The 24,672-nt window shown below is 40.3% G+C and overlaps 2 protein-coding genes across 4 annotated transcripts in view; both read right to left on the bottom strand.

Annotated features, from left to right (window-relative positions):
* MEGF10 (multiple EGF like domains 10) overlaps positions 1-9,592 on the bottom strand; it is a 155,248-nt gene extending 145,656 nt beyond the window's left edge. Inside the window, exon 1 of one of the 3 annotated variants that reach the window (XM_082380698.1) lies at positions 8,794-9,592. The gene's annotated coding sequence lies outside the window, so the exon portion shown is untranslated. The remainder of the gene's footprint in view (positions 1-8,793) is intronic. The other 2 variants (XM_082380697.1, XM_082380699.1) reach the window with 2 other exon arrangements.
* A 10,106-nt stretch (positions 9,593-19,698) lies between these two features.
* Positions 19,699-24,672, bottom strand: part of LOC309623660 (uncharacterized protein) — a gene marked incomplete at its 5' end in the record, with an annotated part of 202,569 nt that continues 197,595 nt past the window's right edge. Inside the window, one exon of the mRNA XM_082380738.1 lies at positions 19,699-23,204. The remainder of the gene's footprint in view (positions 23,205-24,672) is intronic.

The following is a 24,672-nucleotide window of genomic DNA, read 5'->3' as shown; positions in this document are numbered from 1 at the left end:
CAGAACTTCAGGCAGAACACAGTACTACTCATCCCTCACAGCACCGAGGGGCGAGCCTCTCCAAATCACAGGAATGGAGCCAAATGAACAGGCCTAATGACAACGAATTGAAAATTAATGAAGTAATCAGGAGCCTGTTGAACACAATTCTTCTGCCACCTGCACTTCTCCACTTCAAAGGCATCTCTATCACTGGTAAAACCAAATATCCACTTAGTAAAGTATAAACAAACTGCAAGGGGGCAGGGGGAGTGGAAACATATGAATAAATAAGCCACTTGCCTCTCTGCAATCCACTTGCTTCTCCTCCCTTAATGGACTTACAATGATAGTCTGTAATCAAGGTGCAGTGATGGACTCAATGACAAGAAGCTCTAAGTGACCTCAAGCAAATCATGTATTGCCTTCTCCTGGGTACAAACCTCCTTTAGCCTGATAGGCCCAGTCAGAAAACCTCTTACCTCAGAGACAAAAGGATTCCTACGGCCAATGAGCACTAGCTGCCTGACACTGTGTAAATGGGCTCTCCATAACCCATTACATCCAGGGAAGGCTTTTCCCATTTGGCTTAACCCAAGGCTGCACTCTGTGCCTAATTTGCAGAAGAAAAAAAAAAAAACATAGCCACCTACAAATGTCCACAGTAACAAGGGACTAAGTTTCCCTTTAAAAGGAACCCAGAGGCAAAGGCTGAATGAATGACAAACTTTTTCATAAACGGAGTAATCAGGCTAAAAGAACAATCCTGTGTGAAAAGTCCGTGACCTTTACTGAGGCTATGACCTTGAATTTGAATCTTCTTCTGATGCAAAGAATGTAGCCAATTGTTGGGCTCTGGATTAGATCTTTACAGAAAGTTTACAACCCTTTCCCTCCAGGGCTAGAATCTAGTTTGGAAGTTGGGGGTGAGAATTGGTATCTACATGACACCTGGGGAGTCCCCCAACCTTATAACTGTCCAAATATATCAGTAACTTTCTGATGCATTTAACTGTATTACAACCTCAAAAAATTCTCAGCTTCTAAACTGATACCTGAGTCTAGATTTGGAAGGAAATTTTTAATATATCGTATACCTGGAGACCACACCACGGAACAAAGAATCGTTCTCTGAGATCACAGGCCTTGATTTAGGCCAGCTTTCAGATCAGATACTTGTTTTTGATGAACCTGGGGAAAAGAGGCTGAGAAAGGTACCTTTGCCTATCATGGACTGAGGGAGATCTTTTTTATTTTTAAAATCAATAGTAAAGCCTTTCCATAAGATAAGTCACTGGGCATAGTAGGAAACAACTCTTCTTTGGCCAAAGATCAACTGGGAGTTCTAACAGACTTGTGTCCCTTTAATGCTGTGTCTCATGCTCCCCAAAACCCGCAGATTAATGATGCTTCCACAAAATTACTTTTTTCCTTCCCAAATCCTACCTCTGACACATTGCTGCAAGCAGTTTAACTGTGAAAGGCCTTGACCTCCTTTCTTTGTCTCTCTGATTCAAGTGTGTCTGTTTCCTTGGGGCTACCAAGCTCAGTTGGATGACTGACCGCAGTGGAATGGAGCATCAGCCAAGCCCCGAACAATGGGCCCCTTTCTCCGGCTGTCACATGAACAGCGTTGTGTTACAGCCATTGTCCCTCCAAGCAGAGACGGAGAGGCACAGTCTCTCACAGACCAGCTATTCTCTCTGACCCCCTCCGACCAAGTTACTAAAAATTAGAAACGAAAGGAAAGGAAAAGAGAAAAGAAAAGGAAACAAAATTCATGCCTTCTGAATGGAGTGATATAGCCCTAACAAGAATTATTAGTGCAACCATGGACCATCTGTGTCAGAATAATACCTTGTCAAAAATACCCGTCCCCACTGCTCACTTCAGCAGCACATATACTAAAAAATATACATCCCTGGTCCCCACTGCACACCTACTGAATCAAAATCATTAGAGGTGAGCCAGTATCTGCCAGTGATTCTTATGCCCCTGAAGTTTGAAAGCAGAGGCCTCGAGCATTTCTAACCTTGCTGATGACCTGATTTTGCACACCTATCTGTTCAAGGGATGTACAGGAGGTGGGGGGATATTGAAAGGGCAAATACGTTATACCGTGGTTATCCAATCTTCGTGTGAGGGAAAACATCTGGGAGAAGAGAGGTGAGAAAGATGAGGGCACCAAGGAATGTGGGGAATGAGACAGGAAATATTTTTAAATAATAATGGCTGTTGAGAAGATAATAGGAATTTGGGGGTGGGGTCAGCAGTGAGCAAAAAGAGGGAGGTACAGGGAGAATAAAAGGAGGTGCTGTAGCAACCTGGCAGAGGCTTCAGAAAATGATGGACGGTGAGAAAGTTCCAGTGGTGGGATGCACAGATGGCTGTCAAAAAACAAGCATGTTGAATATTTAGCGCTAAGTTTCAAGATGTGAACTTCATTGTCCTAAGCCTTAAAAGCCACTCAGAGTTGAATGTTTGATGATAGTGTATGAAGTGAAGGAGAAATGAAGCGAAATCCATGGTTGGACGGATGACCTTACGCTAAAAAAGACGGTAGAGTAGCGTGGCAAGATCATTTCTAAACCTCTTAAAGGAAAATATGAATTCAGATTCGGATGATGCTAGAAGAAACAGGAGTCCTGTCTCCATCCACACCCCTAGCACCATAGTGGTTGAAAGAAATAACAGTTTTCTCATTTCACACCTTCTCATGGAACGGGGACTCAATTTTTTACTTGACTCTCAGTTGGGTTCCCCAAACCACATTGGGTTTATATAATAGAATAATAGCAGTGTAATATGAGGGGCTCCTTTAAAACACATTAGTGCTGTGGGCACAGGCAGAATCTAGTCCTATAGCCCCGGGTGTGGCTGTCATAAAACAATTCTCAAATGTTAACTCATTACTCCTATGGAATGGTTTAGTAACTGTTGCTTAAAGATGTCTTGCAAATTCCTGCAGCCATGTGTTTGCATTCCCCTGTCTTAAATGCCTCATGTACTCAAATCCTCTCTCCTTCAAGGCCCTACACTGCCAGGAAACCTCTGGTGAACACAGAGACCTCTCTCTAGGATGAGCCCTCAGAGCGGCTCTCAGAACTATCCACCTGGCCCTGGCTACACTCAGCCTTACACAGTCACTTGTATTTTTTTTTTTAATCTGTTTTTTTAAGGCAAGTATCTTGGTAATTCCACACAGTATTTATCCCTATGCCCTATACACCAAATACATATCTGATGGAGCCAAAATAAAACTCACACCAATTACTTTCTTAAAGAGCAAAAGTCACATCTTGTCACGATTCCTTGTCCAAAAAAATAATAAAGTAACCTTCTCAAAATATCAGTGGGGGTAGATATTTGAAATTTTTCATTTTGATTGTAGAATTAATCCCCTGGACCCAAAACAAAGATTTCATACTTTTATTTTGTTCTGTGTGAAACAAACTGAATTTGTGGGGTTTGATTTTCAATTTGTCACCAAAAATTATTTTTTTAAAAAAAAAAGACAGACAAGCATGATTCTTTACCAAAGGTATTTAAAAGTTCCATCATGGGAATGATCACCTGTGGTAAGGTTTTAGAACAAACCCAATCTGTGCAGCTCAGCTGGCTTGGCCAGGATGTTAAGGACTCAGCATTCAGTCACCCTCTAGATAGGGCCTTCTTGCTCCCAAAGATAAGAGGTTTTTAACAGATGCTGATATCCTTCACATGTATGTATCAAGATGAGGCTTTCTATACTAAAATACTGTTTTCTTTGTCTTGGATGAGGGAAAGGGTACAATTTATTGCCCTCTAAGCAGGAAATTGAGGTGGTTAAAGTGCTTTACATAGTTTCTTTATCTAAGAGTATAAATCACTGGAACTGAAACAAGAAAAATCACTAGTAATGAACATCTGTAACAACAGGATATATTATCACATTCACACTTTCCAGACTGGCTAATTGCACAAAGTACGCATCATCAAACAGCATCCAGATGGTGACCTGCAGTTTTACAAATAAAGTTGTATCAAGGAAAATAACATTGGTTTGCATCTTTTTTTTTCGTCATAATATGAGTGATCCTTTTATTAATTGCTATAAATTAATCTTCTGCAATAACTATTTTTTAAAAGAGTTAGAATGATTACAGTGAAAAATAATCTTAAATTGGGGAAAAAAGAGAGACAAGAGACAAATATAAAATCTTGGGAAATTCAGAGAGAGAGAATAAACAAATGAATGAGTAAATCAAGAGATTAGGAGATTATTTAAGAGACAACAAAAGTACAGCCAGATGCAAGCTTAAATTAAGCTAGAAAAAGTTCATACTGGAAACAATTGAAAAAGAAGACAAATCAACAGAACCCGATGAATCTTGTGTTAATTCTTAAAGCTAAGCTAATTTTTAAAATGAAATACTGGGTACACGTCCTTGAGAAAATGAGAGCAGAGTTTGTTCTTAATATTGCTTTGTTTGAAGTCCAAACAAACTGGATGTTTGTACTTCATTCATTGATACTGCTACCTTCCTGCTCTATGTCATTGGAACTCTCTTACTTCAGCCTATGAAAGAACACTGTTTTGTTGTTTATTTTATGGTGGAGCTGCCCATGAGCTAAAAGTTCAATTTTTGAAGCATCGTTATCTTTGTCATTACCCTGCAATTTGTTCACTTGTTCAAATAGTATTGCATATTTCCATGACTACAAAAAATATAAGTGGAAAATGAAAAAATTAAAAACCTAATCATAATTATAAGAAGACTTTGTCTCATAAACTTAATATGTGAAACAAAGATGGAATTTATTAGATATGCCAAAACAGCAAATCTTTAGCCTGAACCAGAAACTTATTTAACTTGAACAGGTCAACTGGGGTTCAAATAGGAAGAAATATCAAAATTATAGAACATTTAAAGAAAGAAAAATTAAAGAAAGAAGTAAATACTGAATACTGTGTCTAAATGGCAAGATATAATTATAAATTTATAATATACTTGTTTCTCTAGGACCAGCATTCCCTGTAACATGTAGGCTTTTGGACAATCTTTGGACCTATTTTTAGGACTGCATCCTGTACTCAAGTAGGAAAAACAATATTGAACCAGTCACCATGTCTTTGATCAAATACAAAAAAAGATGCAAAGATATTTTATAAACTAAAAAGCACAGGGTAAACCATTACAGTGCCCTGACACTGTCATTCACAACCAAAACTATCCCAAAGGTATGATAAACTCAGCTCTTGTATTGTAGTGCTGCCACAGTGTTGAACATGTAACATTAATTCCGCGGCATCTGGTGTTTCATAAGTCTTCTTAGGATATTCTATTTTGTCCTTTTTCAATCTGTGTTATTAACTTTGTAGACTCTGTCTAGCCAAATTGTAAATTCTTGAATGGCTTCTCCACAACCCTTAGTATGTACATAGTGACTGTCCCAAACACTTTGTGTGCTAAGAAAAAGTCAACTGCATTCATTCATTCATTCTTTCTCCACATTCTTTAGGCATTTATTATGTAACTACCCTGTGCCAGCCATTGGAATAAAGGCTCAGAATAAGAAATGATAAACTCACCAATCAGTTGGAGGAAAACATAACATAGTTGATAACAGTATGATAGATGCTATATTAAAGCAATCCACAAAGCAGAATAGGAATCACATGAGATACCACCGTTTATGTGAGCGAACTAGGAAAAGCTTCAGAGGGGAGGTCTTAACTGAACTGCATCTTGAAGGATGACTAGGTAGTAAGAAGTTGGTTAGACCAAAAAGAGGAACAAAGACATTTCCTGCAGAGGGAACAGCGTACACAGCCAGGTCCGGGAGGAGTGAAAGAGGCAGTGTATTCTTTAAGGAACAGTAACAAGATCAACGTCAGTGGGGCTGAAAGGCTGGAGAACAGGGAAGCAGAGAAACAATCCAGGGAAGATTATATGTGAAGCTGGTCTTGTGTATCATGTTAGGAGGTTTGGCTTTATGCTGTAAGCCAGTGTTTCTCCAAATGTGATTTGAAGTCACCTCAGATTCATTTGGGGATCTGCTCAAGTGCAGATTTCTGGCCCTTACATCTGGGATGAAGCTCCAGAATCTGCATTTTCAATAAGCACCCAGGTGACACTGATGCTTACCATCTGGGGAGCTGCCAAAGATTATTAAATAAGGGAATGACACAATCAGATTTGTGTTTTAGATATATGCTATTAAACAATCACAAGGAAGGTAAATCCGCTGCTGCTAAATGAGCTTGTGACTTGGGTTTGCATTAGAACCATCTGGGGAACTTGTAAAACTGCAGACTTTTCAAATCTCGCCCAAGACTTATTGCATCTGAATCCAAGCAGAGGTGGCTAGGATTTATATTAGGTAGAACTATTATACATGAAATCGCCATTTTACCTAGGTCAAAAATGGTCAAATTTTGGCAGTTTCTCACAGCTTCATCTAATACTTTTAATAAGCCCCGCTCCATATTTCTGATATACATCAAAGTCTCAGAATAGCTGATGAAACACAAGCAGAGCTAAATGCCTTTCCTTTTTTATTAATTATCAGTGTCATTACTCACTTTGACTGACATGCAATGATGTGACATAATATATGTACCTAAAACAAATGTTAAAAGAAAAAAATGACATTCAAAAACAACCACCAATGAACTAAGGCTAATTTAAGAATGTTAGAGCCGGAAGGAACACCAGAGATTATCCAGCTCTTTCCCTACCTCCCCACACATGATGAAGCTGATAGGAGAAGTGCCCTGCTAGAGGTTATACTGAATATTTTGTTCAATTCCTCAGTGATACATGCTCTTGATTTTAACAGGTATTGAAATCATTAGAGCTAAAAAGTGTTGGGGATTTAATTTATAGAGTGCTAGTGCCACGTGAAGCCCTAAACTTGATGTGTGTGTGTGTCTGGGGAGAGGGATGGGCATAAACCAAATATTTGTGCATATCCATTTCTAAAATGAAGCCAAGGAATTTAAATAATTAATATAAATAATAATTTAAATATAGCCAAGGAATTTAAATAATATACAGTGCTTGAACTGTAATAGATGCTTAATAAACATTTATTGAACAAATGATTAACCTCTAAAAAAAATAGGTTAAAGGAGGTATAGTAATGCAAGGAACTTCTAAGGCAATGTAGTTTACAGGCTGTAAACTGACTGTAGATTTCCCACCTGCTAGCCTGTCCCAAGCACCATTTGGCACCCAACCATGACCCCTCCTCTACAAATCCCAGCCCTGCCACATGCACTGTTCTTTCCTCTGAAGGGTCCCTAGCAGAAAGCAATACAAACACCACGTCTGAGCAAAGTTTGACAATACATCACATTCTAGGTGGGAGTGAAGCCCACATGAGCACAGCTTTCAAAGTCCATTCAAATAGGAAGAATAGCTAACACTTAATGACAGCTAACAAAAACTATATCATCACGATACAACATGTTAATAATGTTAGAATAATAATGATGATGACGCTAATAATAATAATAATAGCTAATATGTGCTTACTATCTGCCAGGCTTGTTAGCACTCCACATACATCCACTCATTTAATCCTTTGGACGACCTTCTGGCGTAAGCATTGTTATTATTCTGATTTTGTAAATGAGGAGAGAGAGGTTAAGTAACATCCAAAATCACACAACTGGAAAGTGGCAGAGTTGACAGTTGCCCCCAGGCCCCCTGGTCCCAGAGCAACCCCTCTGTTGAACTCTTTGACCTCAGAGCAGCACAGCAAAAAGTACCGTGCAAGCGGACCTCTTGGAGCATTCACATCAGGAAAATGATCCGGTCCCAGTCTTTTCATCCATAAGGAATGAAGCATCTTTAGTTGGGAAGACCATACACAAAGTGAGACTCAGAATATAAAGGAGAAAGGCCAGAAGAGCCAAGAAGAAATGGCATTTTCCTCTGCCTTGGGATAGCATGGATATCACTGCCTGAGGACTTTAGGGCTAACAAAATCTCAAACTTCAACTTTCCCCTGAAGAATCTGGGTCCTCATGTGGGGATATTTTCTAAAGAAGTATCAAAGATATCACTACATTTCATATACTCCGTGGTATCATTCTTATTTCCAGAAAGAAAAATAAAGACAAAATATTTCCCTAAACCAGGGGTAAAAGTTCTAGATGAAAGGACTTTAAAAGACCAATAGGAGATAGATCTTTCCATGGTAACTATGGCTGGAAGAACCGCCCTTCCCAACATTCCCTGAGGTGCCAGGTATTCAAACAAATAAGAGACTCCTTCAGTTTAAGTCACCCAGCCTGTGATCCTGACGCCCCTAAAGGACGCTGAGAGCGCAGTAAGAGGAAGCCTCCCCGCGTCTGACCGCACAATCTGAATATCAAGTCCCGGAGAAAGAGAAGTTTAGAAAACAAGATCCCAGAGAAGTAAAGCCGATCTGAAAGCAAGAGCCCCGCCGAAACTGCTTTTCATTCTCAGACTCATTCTCCCCAAACCTCCCTACACCCAGCTATGACACCGGTCAACACAGAAGCAACACAAACAAGGAAATACAAGGGCAGAAATTATGCAAAATAAAATGCGTAACGGGGGCATTTCCTCATGAAAAATACTCCAAGAAGTTCCTACCCAGCCCCAAGTAACAAAACCAAATCCAAACACTAACAATAAACCCTTGAGACAAGTAAACAAGTCAGACTGAGCCCGTCTCATCCCACCTCACGGGGCACCCGGGGTATCCTGGTTAGGGAAAATGTGCCCTCGCCCATAAGAAACCATCCAGCGTCCGGCCAAGGTCCAGCGGCTGCCAGAACGGAGTTTGCCCAACTCTTACCCGAGATCCTGAGATTCGCAGTGCAACCCTTTTCCCCTGGTTTTCACGCAACGCCAGCGGAGAAGCAAAATCTGTTCCAAACAGCGCAGTTAGCCTCCAAGCAACGTCCCAGAAGAGAGCGATACTTGGAAGTCTTGGTTAAGGCTCAAAGAGGGAGACGCACGGGAAAGGAGGCGGGTCTCTGCGCGTTTCCAGACCCCCAGTTTTGCGCACGGGGAAAGTACTCGTTGCAAACTTAAGTAAGGTTTTCTCCGTCTGGCCAGAGATGCTGAAGGAGGAGGGGAGTAACCCGAGCCGGGCCCGGGATGCGAGCAGTTGCCACTGCTGCAGCTGCTGCCGCCGGGGCAGTGACCGCTGGAGGGGGGCGTCCTCGGCGCCGCGCGCAGTCCCTAGTGTGACCGGCAGGATCCTCCTGGCCCGACTCCTGCGCCCGATCGCGGGTCGCCCCTGTCCTGAGAGGCTTCCACCGCGCCGAGGCGACTCCGCCAATAGTCTGGCTACTAAACTGGCAAACCTTGGGGTCACCGCGTGGGGGTGAACCTAGAGGTGGCGGAGGGAGTGCCCGTCTGCGTCCCGACTCACTCTCAATGCCCCAGTGTCAAAGTCCCCGGAGGTGTTCTAGACCCTCTACGAGGAGTGGAGGGTTGGGGACAGCAACCGAGCGACCAGATGGAGTGGACGGCACGCCCCAGCGGTGCCAGGGAAGGAGCGAAACCGTGGGACAGAGAAGGGAGGAGTGACCTAGCGGTAGAAGAGTGTGCGCTGCGGCAACAAAGTGGTTGGAGAGGTTGGGCGAGGAGTTGGGGGGCGGGGGACGGAGGGGGCCCACTTTACCGAGGCTGGGCAGAGAGAGAACTCCAAGGACCCGCAGGAAAATCCCTCCAGACCCGCGGAGGCCCCGCGCGGAGATTTGTTGGGGAATGGCTCCCTCTGCCGACTCGCCGGGGAGGCCCCGGGAAACCCAAAGACGCAAAGTTAAAACGATGAAAAGGCTTTTTCCCCATCTGTGTGTTGGGCGAGACGTGAATTCTAGAATCTACTTCTCTGGCTGATCACCTTGCTCTTACTTACGAATTACCCTGCGTGCGAACCACCCAAGAAGATACAACCTTCTTATTCGTGGAAAGTTGTTGTTTTTTTTTAATGTTAAGCTGAATTCTATCCTCCCCCATCCTCCCCAAAAGGCTAGTGCTCCATATTCACGCCAGATAAGCCACTCCTACCAGGCTTCTGTTCCTTACATTAATACGAACTCTTTCTTTTTAGGGAGACCTCAAATGCATATGCGACCCCAGTCAATAACAGCACCTGGCAAACAGTCCATGCTCAAAGTTACGCTTGAATGGAATCAATGAACATATATGTTTGAAGCCCCTCACCATCCTCTTCATGACCTTGGGGTAAGTTTTCACCCCTGGACACAAACAAGGGGAGACTGTTTCTGTTTGTTTGCTTGTTTGTTTACCAGGTATCATCACCCCTTCTTCTGGTTAACAGTACCTTCATTTTTCTTGGGGGACCACCCTGCCACACTCAGGGCGGTCTGGATGGGAAAGTCAATCAGGATGGTCCAGCTTTTCCGGATCCAAGAGTGGGCACCTGAGCTAAGCTAGTCCCCTCAGACCTTCTCTGCCACGAATCCTAAGTTTGATCAGAGCAACACAAGGAGGAATAAATCTAGAGTTGATTGATCCATTTGACAGTGTTCTAGAGATTGGCCATTAGGTCACGGCATTTATTCCCCAAAGCTACCCTGCTTTATGCTTTATGAAACCTGGTTGCTCTACTTCCTTTGATTTTTTTTTTTTAAACATCTTTATTGAAGTATAATTGCCTTACAATGGTGTGTTAGCTTCTGCTTTATAACAAAGTGAATCAGTTATACATATACAATATGTTCCCATTTCTCTTCCCTCTTGCATCTCCCTCCCTCCCACCCTCCCCATCCCACCCCTCTAGGTGGTCACAAAGCACCGAGCTGATCTCCCTGTGCTATGCGGCTGCTTCCCACTAGTTATCTATTTTACATTTGGTAGTGTATATATGTCCATGACACTCTCTTACCCTGTCACATCTCACCCCACCCCCTCCCCATATCCTCAAGTCCATTCTCTAGTAGGTCTGTGTCTTTATTCCCGTCTTGCCACTAGGTTCTTCATGGCCTTTTTTTTTTTATTTTCCTTAGATTCCGTATATATGTGTTAGCATACTGTATTTGTTTTTCTCTTTCTGACTTACTTCACTCTGTATGACAGACTCTAACTCCATCCACCTCATTACAAATACCTCCATTTCATTTCTTTTTATGGCTGAGTAATATTCCATTGTATATATGTGCCACATCTTCTTTATCCATTCATCCGATGATGGACACTTTGGTTGCTTCCATGTCCTGGCTATTGTAAATAGAGCTGCAATGAACATTTTGGTACATGACTCTTTTTGAATTATGGTTTTCTCAGGGTATATGCCCAGTAGTGGGATTGCTGGGTCGTATGGTAGTTCTATTTTTAGTTTTTTAAGGAACCTCCATACTGTTCTCCATAGTGGCTGTATCAATTTACATTCCCACCAACAGTGCAAGAGTGTTCCCTTTTCTCCACACCCTCTCCAGCATTTATTGTTTCTAGATTTTTTGATGATGGCCTTTCTGACCAGTGTGAGATGATATCTCATTGTAGTTTTGATTTACATTTCTCTAATGATTAAGGATGTTGAGCATTCTTTCATGTGTCTGTTGGCCATCTGTATATCTTCTTTGGAGAAATGTCTGTTTAGGTCTTCTGCCCATTTTTGGATTGGGTTGTTTGTTTTTTTGTTATTGAGCTGCATGAGCTGCTTGTAAATCTTGGAGATTAATCCTTTGTCAGTTGCTTCATTTGCAAATATTTTCTCCCATTCTGAGGGTTGTCTTTTGGTCTTGTTTATGGTTTCCTTTGCTGTGCAAAAGCTTTTAAGTTTCATTAGGTCCCATTTGTTTATTTGTGTTTTTATTTCCATTTCTCTAGGAGCTGGGTCAAAAAGGATCTTGCTGCGATTTATGTCATAGAGTGTTCTGCCTATGTTTTCCTCTAAGAGTTTGATAGTGTCTGGCTTAACATTTAGGTCTTTAATCCATTTTGAGTTTATTTTTGTGTATGGTGTCAGGGAGTGTTCTAGTTTCATACTTTTACATGTACCTGTCCAATTTTCCCAGCACCACTTATTGAAGAGACTGTCTTTTCTCCACTGTATATGCTTGCCTCCTTTATCAAAGATAAGGTGACCATATGTGCGTGGGTTTATCTCTGGGCTTTCTATCCTGTTCCATTGATCTATATTTCTGTTTTTGTGCCAGTACCAAACTGTCTTGATTACTGTAGCTTTGTAATATAGTCTGAAGTCAGGGAGCCTGATCCCTCCAGCTCCGTTTTTCGTTCTCAAGATTGCTTTGGCTATTCGGGGTCTTTTGTGTCTCCATACAAATTGTGAAATTTTTTGTTCTAGTTCTGTGAAAAATGCCTGTGGTAGTTTGATAGGGATTGCATTGAATCTGTAGATTGCTTTGGGTAGTAGAGTCATTTTCACAATGTTGATTCTTCCAATCCAAGAACATGGTATATCTCTCCATCTATTTGTATCATCTTTAATTTCTTTCATCAGTGTTCTATAATTTTCTGCATACAGGTCTTTTGTCTCCTTAGGTTTATTCCTAGATATTTTATTCTTTTTGTTGCAATGGTAAATGGGAGTGTTTTCTTAATTTCACTTTCAGATTTTTCATCATTAGTATATAGGAATGCAAGAGATTTCTGTGCATTAATTTTGTATCCTGCTACTTTACCAAATTCATTGATTAGCTCTAGTAGTTTTCTGGTAGCATCTTTAGGATTCTCTATGTATAGTATCATGTCATCTGCAAACAGTGACAGCGTTACTTCTTCTTTTCCAATTTGGATTCCTTTTATTTCTTTTTCTTCTCTGATTGCTGTGGCTAACACTTCCAAAACTATGTTGAATAATAGTGGTGAGAGTGGGCAACCTTGTCTTGTTCCTGATCTTAGTGGAAATGGTTTCAGTTTTTCACCATTGAGGACAATGTTGGCTGTGGGTTTGTCATATACGGCGTTTATTATGTTGAGGAAAGTTCCCTCTATGCCTACTTTCTGCAGGGCTTTTATCATAAATGGGTGTTGAATTTTGTCGAAAGCTTTCTCTGCATCTATTGAGATGATCATATGGTTTTTCTCCTTCAGTTTGTTAATATGATGTATCACGTTGATTGATTTGCGTATATTGAAGAATCCTTGCATTCCTGGAATAAACCCCACTTGATCATGGTGTATGATCCTTTTAATATGCTGTTGGATTCTGTTTGCTAGTATTTTGTTGAGGATTTTTGCATCTGTGTTCATCAGTGATATTGGCCTGTAGTTTTCTTTCTTTGTGACATCTTTGTCTGGTTTTGGTATCAGGGTGATGGTGGCCTCGTAGAATGAGTTGGGGAGTGTTCCTCCCTCTGCAATATTTTGGAAGAGTTTGAGAAGGATAGGTGTTAGCTCTTCTCTAAATGTTTGATAGAATTCGCCAGTGAAGCCATCTGGTCCTGGGCTTTTGTTTGTTGGAAGATTTTTAATCACAGTTTCAATTTCAGTGCTTGTGATTGGTCTGTTCATATTTTCTATTTCTTCCTGGTTCAGTCTCGGTAGGTTGTGCATTTCTAAGAATCTGTCCATTTCTTCCAAGTTGTCCATTTTCTTGGCATAGAGTTGCTTGTAGTAATCTCTCATGATCGTTTGTATTTCTGCAGTGTCAGTGGTTACTTCTCTTTTTTCATTTCTAATTCTATTGATTTGAGTCTTCTCCCTTTTTCTCTTGATGAGTCTGGCTAATGGTTTGTCAATTTTGTTTATCTTCTCGAAGAACCAGCTTTTAGTTTCATTGATTTTTGTTATTGTTTCCTTCATTTCTTTTTCATTTATTTCTGATCTGATCTTTATGATTTCTTTCCTTCTGCTAGCTTTGGGGTTTTTTTGCTCTTCTTTCTCTAATTGCTTTAGGTGCAAGGTTAGGTTGTTTATTCGAGATGTTTCCTGTTTCTTGAGGTAGGCTTGTATTGCTATAAACTTCCCTCTTAGCACTGCTTTTGCTGCATCCCATAGGTTTTGGGTCGTCGTGTCTCCCTTGTCATTTGTTTCTAGGTATTTTTCGATTTCCCCTTTGATTTCTTCAATGATCACTTCGTTATTAAGTAGTGTATTGTGTAGCCTCCATGTGTTTTTATTTTTTACAGATCTTTTCCTGTGATTGATATCTAGTCTCATAGCGTTGTGGTCGGAAAAGATACTTGATACGATTTCAATTTTCTTAAATTTACCAAGGCTTGATTTGTGACCCAAGATATGATCTATCCTGGAGACTGTTCCATGAGCACTTGAGAAAAATGTGTATTCTGTTGTTTTTGGGTGGAATGTCCTATAAATATCAATTAACTCCATCTTGTTTAATGTATCATTTAAAGCTTGTGTTTCCTTATTTATTTTCATTTTGGATGATCTGTCCATTGGTGAAAGTGGGGTGTTAAAGTCCCCTACTATGATTGTGTTGCTGTCGATTTCCCCTTTTATGGCTGTTAGTATTTGCCTTATGTATTGAGGTGCTCCTATGTTGGGTGCATAAATATTTACAATTGTTATACCTTCCTCTTGGATCAATCCCTTGATCATTATATAGTGTCCTTCTTTGTCTCTTGTGATAGTCTTTATTTTAAAGTCTATTTTGTCTGATATGAGAATTGCTACTCCAGCTTTCTTTTGATTTCCATTTGCATGGAATATCTTTTTCCATCCCCTCACTTTCAGTCTGTATGTGTCTCTAGGTCTGAAGTGGGTCTCTTGTAGACAGCATATATATGGGTCTTGTCTTTGTATCCATTCAGCCAGTCTGTGTCTTTTGGTGGGAGCATTTAATCCATTTACATTTAAGGTAATTATCCATATATATGTTCCTATTCCCATTTTCTTAAATGTTTTGGGTTTGTTATTGTAGGTGTTTTCCTTCTCTTGTGTTTCTTGCCTAGAGAAGTTCCTCTAGCATTTGTTGTAAAGCTGGTTTGGTGGTGCTGAACTCTCTCAGCTTTTTCTTCTCTGTAAAGGTTTTAATTTCTCCATCAAATCTGAATGAGATCCTTGCTGGGTAGAGTAATCTTGGTTGTAGGTTTTTCTCCTTCATCACTTTAAGTATATCCTGCCACTTCCTTCTGGCTTGCAGAGTTTCTGCTGAGAGATCAGCTGTTAACCTTATGGGGATTCCCTTGTGTGTTATTTGTTGTTTTTCCCTTGCTGCTTTTAATATGTTTTCTTTATATTTAATTTTTGATAGTTTGATTAATATGTGTCTTGGCGTGTTTCTCCTTGGATTTATCCTGTATGGAATTCTCTGTGCTTCCAGGACTTGATTAACTATTTCCTTTCCCATATTAGGGAACTTTTCAACTATAATCTCTTCAAATATTTTCTCAGTCCCTTTCTTTTTCTCTTCTTCTTCTGGGACCCCTATAATTCGAATGTTGGTGCGTTTAATGTTGTCCCAGAGGTCTCTGAGACTGTCCTCAGTTCTTTTCATTCTTTTGTCTTTATTCTGCTCTGCAGTAGTTATTTCCACTATTTTATCTTCCAGGTCACTTATCCGTTCTTCTGCCTCAGTTATTCTGCTATTGAGCCCGTCTAGAGTATTTTTAATTTCATTTATTGTGTTTTTCATCGTTGCTTGGTTCCTCTTTAGTTCTTCTACATCCTTGTTAAATGTTTCTTGCATTTTTGTCTATTCTATTTCCAAGATTTTGGATCATCTTTACTATCATTATTCTGAATTCTTTTTCAGGTAGATTGCCTATTTCCTCTTCATTTGTTAGGTCTGGTGTGTTTTGACCCTGCTCCTTCACCTGCTGTGTGTTTTTTTGTCTTCTCATTTTGCTTATCTTACTGTGTTTGGGGTCTCCTTTTCACAGGCTGCAGGTTCGTAGTTCCCATTGTTTTTGGTATCTGTCCCCAGTGGCTAAGGTTGGTTCAGTGGGTTGTGTAGGCTTCCTGGTGAAGGGGACTAGTGCCTGTGTTCTGGTGGATGAGGTTGGATCTTGTCTTTCTGGTGGGCATGTCCACGTCTGGTGGTGTGTTTTGGGGTGTCTGTGGCCTTATTATGATTTTAGGCAGCCTCTCTGCTAATGGATGGGGCTATGTTCCTGTCTTGCTAGTTGTTTGGCATAGGGTGTCCAGCACTGTAGCTTGCTGGTCGTTGAGTGAAGCTGGGTCTTGATGTTGAGATGGAGGTCTCTGAGAGATTTTCACCGTTTGGTATTACGTGGAGCTGGGAGGTCTCTTGTGGACCAGTGTCCTGAAGTTGGCTCTCCCACCTCGGAGGCACAGCCCTGATGCCTGGCTGGAGCACCAAGAGCCTTTTATCCACACAGCTCAGAGTATAAGGGAGAAAAAAATAGAAAGAAAGAAAGAAAGAAAGAGGGTAAAATAAAATAAAATAAAGCTATTATAATAAAAAATAAGAAAAAAAATTATTAAGAGTAAATGTATTCAGAAAAAAATCTTTTTTTAATTTTTAAAGATAGATTTATTAATTTTTTATAATACAAAATAAGAAAAAAAATTATTAAGAAAAAATTTATTAAGAAATAAAATTTTTTTAATTTTTTAAAATAAAAAATATGAAAAAACTTATTAAAAAAATTTTTTTTAATTTCTAAAAATAGAAAATAAGTAAAAAACTAAGAAAACATTTATTAGGAAAAAAACTTTTTTTAAGTAAAAAAAAAAATGGACGGACCTAACCCTAGGACTAATGGTGAAAGCAAAGCTATACAGACAAAATCTCACCGAGAAGCATACACATATCTACTCACAAAAAAAGGAAAAGGGGAAAAATTAATATATCCTGCTCCCAAAGTCCACCTCTTGAATTTGGGATGATTCGTTGTCTATTCAGGTATTCAACAGATGCAGGCACATCAAGTTGTTTGTGGAGCTTTAATCCGCTGCTTCTGAGGCTGCTGGGAGAGATTTCCCTTTCTCTTCTTTGTTCGCACAGCTCCCGGGGTTCAGCTTTGGATTTGGACCCGCCTCTGCATGTAGGTCGCCTGAGGGCGTCTTTTGGGAGGTCTGACGTCTTCTGCCAGCGTTCAGTAGGTGTTCTGTAGGAGCAGTTCCACGTGTAGATGTGTTTCTACTGTATCTGTGGGAAGGAAGGTGATCTCCGCGTCTTACTCTTCTGCCATCTTGCTCCTCCCCCCTCCGTTTGTTTTTTGATGAAGCATCCAAAATTTTTTGCCCAATTTTTAATCAGATCATTTGTGTTCTTGTTGTGTTGTTATTGGGTTGTAGGAATTCTTTAAATATTTTGAATACCAGAGCTTTGTCAGATATGTGTATAGCAAATATATTCTTTCAGTTTGTCTCTTGCCTTTTAATTTCTCAATGTTGTCACTCAAAAAAAAGGTTTTTTATTTTCAGAGTCTAATTTATCAATTTTTTCTTTTACAGCTTTGCTTTTCATGTTTTATCTAAGAGATCTTTGCTTACCCCCAAGGTCATGAAGATTTTCTCCCATGATTTCTTCCAGAAGTTTCTAGTTTTAGCTGTTATGTTTAGGTCTGTGATCCACTTGGAGTTAATTTTTGTGTATGGTTTGAGACAAGGGCTGAAGTTCATTATTTTTCATATAGATATCCATTTGTTTCAGCACCATTTGTTGATAAGATTATCTTTTCCAATGAATAATTATGGAAATAATTATTGAAACATTATCAGGGTTATCCATTGAATAACCTTGACACTTTTATTAAAAATCAATTGGCCATATGAGAATGGGTCTTTTTCTGAACTCACTATTCCTTTCATTTGATCCATATTTCTATTCTTTTGCCAATACCATGCTATCTTGATTACTGTAGCTTTATAATAAGACTTCAATTTCTAACTTTGTTCCTTTTTTTTTTCAAAATTTGTTCAGCTTTTCAAGATTTGAGGGTTTTTTTTAATCTTCCATATGAATTACAGAATTAGCTTGTCAATGTTTGAAAAGCTCACTTTGATTGAGAATGCCTTGAATATACTGATAACTTCAAGAAGAACTGACATGTTAATTGAATCCTCACATCTATAAACATGTTGTATCTCTCCATTAATTTAGATCATTTTTAATGTCTCTCAGCAATATTTTATAGTTTTCAGCATGCCAGTTTTTCACATATTTTTAAAAATTTATTCCTAAGTACTTTTTAACTTTTGATGCTACTGTCAACAGAATTATTTTTGAATTTTAGCTTTTAAATTTTTGTTGCTAATATAGAAAAATACAATGGAATTTTGTACAATAGTTTCATATTTTGCAGCCTGACTAAATTTACTTATTAGTCCTAGCAGTTTTTCTAAATTTCCTTTAGGATTTCCTACATGCAAATAAGTACAGTTTTGCTACTTTTATTTCTGTTTTGCTTTATTGCTCTGGATAGGATGCCCAGGACAATGTTGAATAAAATGTTAATGTTGGTAAAAGTTAAAATCTTTGCCTTGTTCTCCATCTTAGAGCAAAAATAAACAGTCTTTCACCAGGAAGTAGGATGTTAGCTGTAGACTTTTCATAGACACCCTTTATTGTTTGAAAAAGTCCCTTCATTAAAAGTTTTTACCATAAATGACTGTTGCATTTTGTCAAATGTTTTTCTGCATCAATTGAAATGATTGCATGGGTTTTTTCCTTTATTTTGTTAATTGATTGAATTGATTGTTAAAACTGCCTTGCATTCCTGGTTTAAAGCCTACTTGGCCAATGTGTATTACAGATTTTATGTACTATTGGATTTGATTTGCTAAAATTTTGCTCAGGTATGTCTATATTCAGGAGGAATATTGGTCTGTATTTTCATTTTCTTGTGACTCTTTGTCTGGCCAGAGGTTCATTAATTTTTTTATCTATTCAACAGACCTCGTAGCCCCATTCTGGCACAGTGATAAATGTCCTGCAGCCCTCTCCATAAAGATAGTGCCCTGAAGGTCTTCTGCTTATGTCATCACTCCAAAGCCTCCTGCCCACATTGGTACCCCAATTCCCTCTTTAGTCCCACAATCATGGCTTACCTGCACCGAGAGGTTTACCATTGAGTCCCTGCACCCTCTACAACTCCCTGCACTGCTTGTTTCTGAACTGAAGAGTATCTACTGAGCAGCTGCTCCCTCTTCAGGGAGCTCGGCTGTGGTCCAGAGGGTTCCCATAGAGCTACTACTCTCCCTGCATGCCCATACTACCTTACTAATTACCAGTGTTTTGCCTGCACTGCAGAGGGTTGCTTTCTGATGGCTTAGAGACGGTAGAACAGCTCCAGCCTAGGTAAACCAGCAAACTTCTGTGCTCTCCGGTGGACTGAACTATAGCTTCTATAATAAGTTCTGAACCCCTTCCAGTTTTGTCCTTTCTTAAGCACTTTCTCCACCCTAGAATACCATACAGAATCGTCATATCTTACAGTCGCTTTTTACCAGAGTTAATAATTCTTTATATGAAAACCCTCCTGTTTAACCTATGTGGTTTCTGTCTCCTGATTAGACCCAGACTGATACATTATAATAAGGTGTGACCTTTCTGAGATCTCTACTGAATGTCCCTAGATGTTCACTGAAGACTATTCACTCTTCACTCAGTTTATCAGTCCCTCAAGATCTCTGGGAATTGTTCATCTTACAGTTTCTTGACGGGTGTGTACCTGTGTTGTACAGTTTCACCTTATTCATTGTGGCTTACTATTCTGCAACAGAAGGACCCTATGCAAATTTATAGAGGTTTTTCCTCGTGTAATTCTCTCCTCTTTGGTACACTGCTCTCCAAATTCCAGCCACCTCAGCCTCTCTGAATTCCAGTGTCTGTCTCCTGTGCTCACCTGCATTGTGGTCCAGGAAGTACCTCTGGTCAGAAAGCCTGAGTGATTCTAGGGTTCACCTCATTTGCTTACTTTTTCTTTGGGACCACAATCTTCTTGCCCAATATCTGAAAAAAGTTGTTTCAATATTGGTTGCTTAGGGCAGGATCCAAAGTCCAGTCCAGTTAATCCTTTATGACCAGAAAAAGAAGTTTTTTCCCTTTGATTTTTAGGAGCTACTCTATGAACAAATTCCACCACATTTTTTGGTATGTTTGTATTTGTTTTCCTTGAGTTGGATAGACTTGGTTTTTATTGCTTTTATCCAAAGAACTCTGGACGATACACATGTGGTACCCAGAAAGAACACATAAAGCATTTCAGATAAAGCCTGAACAATCTGGATTAGAGTGAGACTTTTACTACCTTTATTCTGAATACTATAAGCATTATTCATACAGTATAAGATTAAATGGGCTTTTTTTGTGGATAACTATACTATTCTGTTAACATAGAATTTATAATCTACTAAAACTCCAATTATTTTTCATATTTGTTATTAAATCTGGCTTTTAAAGATATTATTTATATAATTAGGTGTGACTTTCATAGTAATTTTAAAGAACTATTAATTTAGCCCTATGAAATTCCATTTTTCTATATGCAGTCCATTTTAGAACTTGTTGAGATCTTGGAGGAGCTAATTCTTGTCCTAGTATATTGGCTAAGGAGCTCAAAATCAAGATATCTGAAGTTTGATCAGCAAGCCACAATGCTCTTGAGCAAATACTTATTAAACATGTGGAGGCAGGTGAAAGTCAAAGGCATATTCTGACAGGGACTTTATTCTCCATTTAAATTTATTCACATCCTGTAGTATGGTCATTCAACCACTTATAAATACTACAACTCTATTACATCAGCCCACATTCTTCATCTGATCCAAAAGGATTTCATGGGATATTTTTTTTCAATTACCTTATAAATCCAGATGTATTCTCATTCCTTCAATTTACCTGTCTGATAAGATTTCCAATACAGAAAATGAAGTCAGCCTAGCAGGTCTAACTCTTAGCAAGCAAGTTTGGCTTCTAGAGACTCCTCCTAGATCCTTTGGCATATGATGCTGGATCCCACATTTCCCACAGTCACCTTTGTCTATGAACTGATGCCAGATTTTTGTTGGGAGGTGGGAATATAATGAGGGGCATCTTATTGGGCCATCTTGCTTGTGTCACTCTCTCCAGTTGTTTTTTTACTGTGACCCACAGTAAGAAGTACATTTTTCATCATGACCAAATTCACATCTTCATAGGTATGTGATTGGAACAAGTTTCATCAAACAACACTTACTGTTATGTCATGTCCTCTAATATTTTTCTATTCCAGTGCTCCTCAAACATCAATGTACATGTTAAACAGCCTGGGATTTTGTTAATATGTGATTCTGATTCAGTATCTGGGATGGAGCCTACATTTTAACAAACTCCTAAGGTGGCATGCGTGTCTCTCAGACTGCATCTTGAGTAGCTAAGTTCTATTTTATTTCGTTTTATTTAATCACTAAATTACTCTTCTGACTTTCAAATGTATCTGGACTGTCAGTTTGTAAAAGTACTACTGGTATATTTCCTGGTGTAACACTATGTTTGGAGAAGCTCTTGAATCAACAACATGCCTATCTAGGATGTTCGTGTAAAAGTCTACATGTGATGTGGTATCATGCTTAGAAGAGTTTCAACAGGAAACAAGCTTCCTCTTCCATATACCAAGGTCAGAAAATGATAGACGTAAAGAGACTGATATCTTCCTCACCTTCCTTCTTAAAATTGTAACATTTGACACAAATAAATCTATTCCATTTTGGAATATACAAGTCTAAGCATTCTATATAATAAGGATTTTCAAAACTGTACGTGAAAAGAAAGTTAGAGATGACCAAAAGTGACCATGGCAATGAGACGAGTATCAGAAAAAAAAAATTCCTGTGGTGTGATCTCCTTTTGTCTGCAGTATCAGTGCTTACTACGTCAGTCAAGGTTCTTGTTTCAAGTAACAAATGTCAACTCTGACTAACTTAATAAAAACAAAACTGGGGAGGCTATTGAGGGACTCCAAAAGAGGTGGGAAGCTGTGGTACTAAAGTTGAATATAAGAAGGAACTCCTCTAGAGGGTACCAAAGATTCAGAGTGGAAACAGCCTGGTCGTGCTGTCTCCATTGAGATTAATGAACTTGAACAATTTCTTTCCTTAGTCCTCACAACATGTTCTCAAGATCAAAGTCACAGGAGAGAACATCCATTGGCTGAACTTGGGTTTTGCATTCCCTCTTGCCAGACCTGTGGCAACATGAAGTATTTGTCCCTTCAAACTTCTATAGGGGAGCAGGTGACTGATACACCATCCCTCTAAGAGCATAGAAAAGTGGGGAGAGGAAATGTCCCAAAAGTAAATTGGAGTGCCACTGGGAAGAGGAAATAGACGCTAAACCACCAATAAACTATACATGACAGAGCACTGTGAATCAGTAAGGGCCCTTATTATACTTGTTATTGCAAGTATAACAGGATGGTGAATGGGGTTTTCCAATTATTTGGGAATTGTGGCTATAGTCTCACAGCCAAAGAGCATAGATGCTAATTGGCCCACATTTTAAAGAATGCATGCACACACAACCCTTGCAGAACTTAATAAGAAGTAAACAAAACAAGCTCTGATAGCACCATCAAGTACTGCTACACACATCCCCACCACACACACACAATCTCTATCCCTTTACCCCCCTAGGAAAAAACTAAAGAATTCCAGAAGAGTTGGCAGAATTCCTGCTGTATGGAAGCTGTCACCCAACTGGTGACTTTTCTCCTTCCCATATTAGAGGGAAGGGGAATATGTCTTCCCTCCTATGGCAAGTTAACTTAAGATGTAGGGGAAGACAAGGAAAACAATCACAAAATGAGGAGAGCTGACCAGAGATGGAATCTGGCATTGCCACCCCTAGGCAGACTTCTGCTTATGTAGAACAGGAATATCTTCTCACACATTAGAAGAGGAGGAAAGGAACTGTCAAGAGACAACAGTGTGTAGCTTCTATTCCCACTGCTTGGTGACACAAGAATGCCTGGGAAAAAAATTTTTTTCATTAAAAAAAAAAAAAAAAGAACACCTGGGTTTCCTTAAGGCCAAATGGACACCACTGGAGGGTATCTGGGCTTAAGCAATTTTGTCACAATCTAGCCTAAGAAGGTTGCCTGCTAGTGGGGGTATGTGGCCAAGGAGCAGGAGCTGAAAGGGCAGGGTGCAGAACTCAGGTTGTGAAGAATCATCCATGTCAGAGGCCTGTGCAGCCAAGGACCCTGCAGGCCCTCCTGAATAGCTCACACATGCACTGCACTTCAGCAGGATCCAGATGTCTCCTCTGCAGGGGGCACTGACCATCCTATGTGGACCACAGCAGCTCAGCAGGAGACATCAATCCCTTCCTCAGTTCTGCCTCCAGAACCCAACACTCTGAAAGAGATGGAAAAGATGGACCCAAAAGATGAAGAAAGAGAAGGAAGTAGAGGAGGGAGAGAGAAGCAAAGCACATCAAATACCCCAGGGTGGGACCATTCGCACCACTGGTCAAACCTGGGCTTGGGGGGGAGGGGAAGAGTGTCAAATTGGATGTGAGATTCAAGCTGTACAGTGGATTATACTGTCCTTGATGTTTCAAAAGCTGAGAGTCTCTGGAATGCTACAGGAGCTACCCGAGATGTTGTGAAGGGACAGAAAACAAGTCTCCATCAAAGCACACCTGAAAACACTATTGGAGAAATAAAATAAAGGGGCTTCATGTTAGGATCCCACTGAGTTCAGACTCTCCAATAAACTGGTTACATAGCAAAAGAAACTGACTTTGAGTAGTTTAAGCAGAAAAGGAATTTATTGAGAAGCTACTGGGTGCTTGGTGAGATGCCAGGAAGTCCAGAGGACTGGCTTGGGAAAGCACACAGCGATGGTGAGGTTCTGTGCTAAAAGCTAAAATCACTCCTTGGAATTGTTCTGGGGAAGCCCTGCCCCACCAGTGGATATGGGATGGTAGACGTCTCACCAACAAAACCACCTACCCTGGATCCTGACTGAGGCAACCACTCCCTCTAGGAATGGGATGTTGCTGCCTCCCCTGAGCTGCCACAAGAATTCTCCTTTGTCTCAGTTCTCAAATCAAAGCCCAGGGCAAATACATCCAATTGGCTGAGCCAAGACCCAGTGGAAAAGGAGTCTAAAGAAGCAAATATTTGGAGGATTGGTTCAAGAGGGCAGAGTAGAAGGACGTGTGCTCACTCCCTTTTGTGAGAGTACTGGAATCACAACTAACTGCTGAACAATCATCGACAGGAACTCACCAAAAAAGATACCCCACATCCAAAGACAAAGGAGAAGCCACAATGAGATGGTAGGAGGGGCACAATCACAATAAAATAAAATCCCATAACTGCTGGGTGGCTGACTCACAAACTGGAGAACACTTATACCACAGAAGTCCACCCACTGGAGTGAAGGTTCTGAGCCCCACATCAGGCTTCCCAACCTGGGGGTCTGGCAATGGGAGGAGGAATTCCTAGAGAATCAGACTTTGCAGCCTAGTAGGATTTGATTGCAGGACTTTGACAGGACTGGGAAAAGAGAGACTACACTCTTGGAGGGCACACACAAAGTAGTGTGTGCATCAGGACCCAGGGGAAGGAGTAGTGACCCCATAGAAGACTGAACCAGATCTACTTGCTGGTGTTGGAGGGTCTCCTGCAGAGGTGGGGTGTGGCTGTGGCTTACTGTGGGGACAAGGACACTGGCAGCAGAAGTACTGGGATGTACTCCTTGGCGTGAACTCTCCCAGAGTCCGCCATTAGCCCCATCAAAGAGCCAGGTAGGCTCCAGTGTTGGGTCGCCTCAGGCCAAACAACCAACAGGGAGAGAAACCAGCCCCACCCATCAG

The sequence above is a fragment of the Balaenoptera borealis genome (genome assembly GCF_965194805.1).
Source record: "Balaenoptera borealis genome assembly, chromosome: 2".
Taxonomy (NCBI): Eukaryota; Metazoa; Chordata; class Mammalia; order Artiodactyla; family Balaenopteridae; genus Balaenoptera; species Balaenoptera borealis.
Note: the sequence above shows the minus strand (reverse complement) of the source record. Positions and strands in the feature narration are given on the sequence as shown.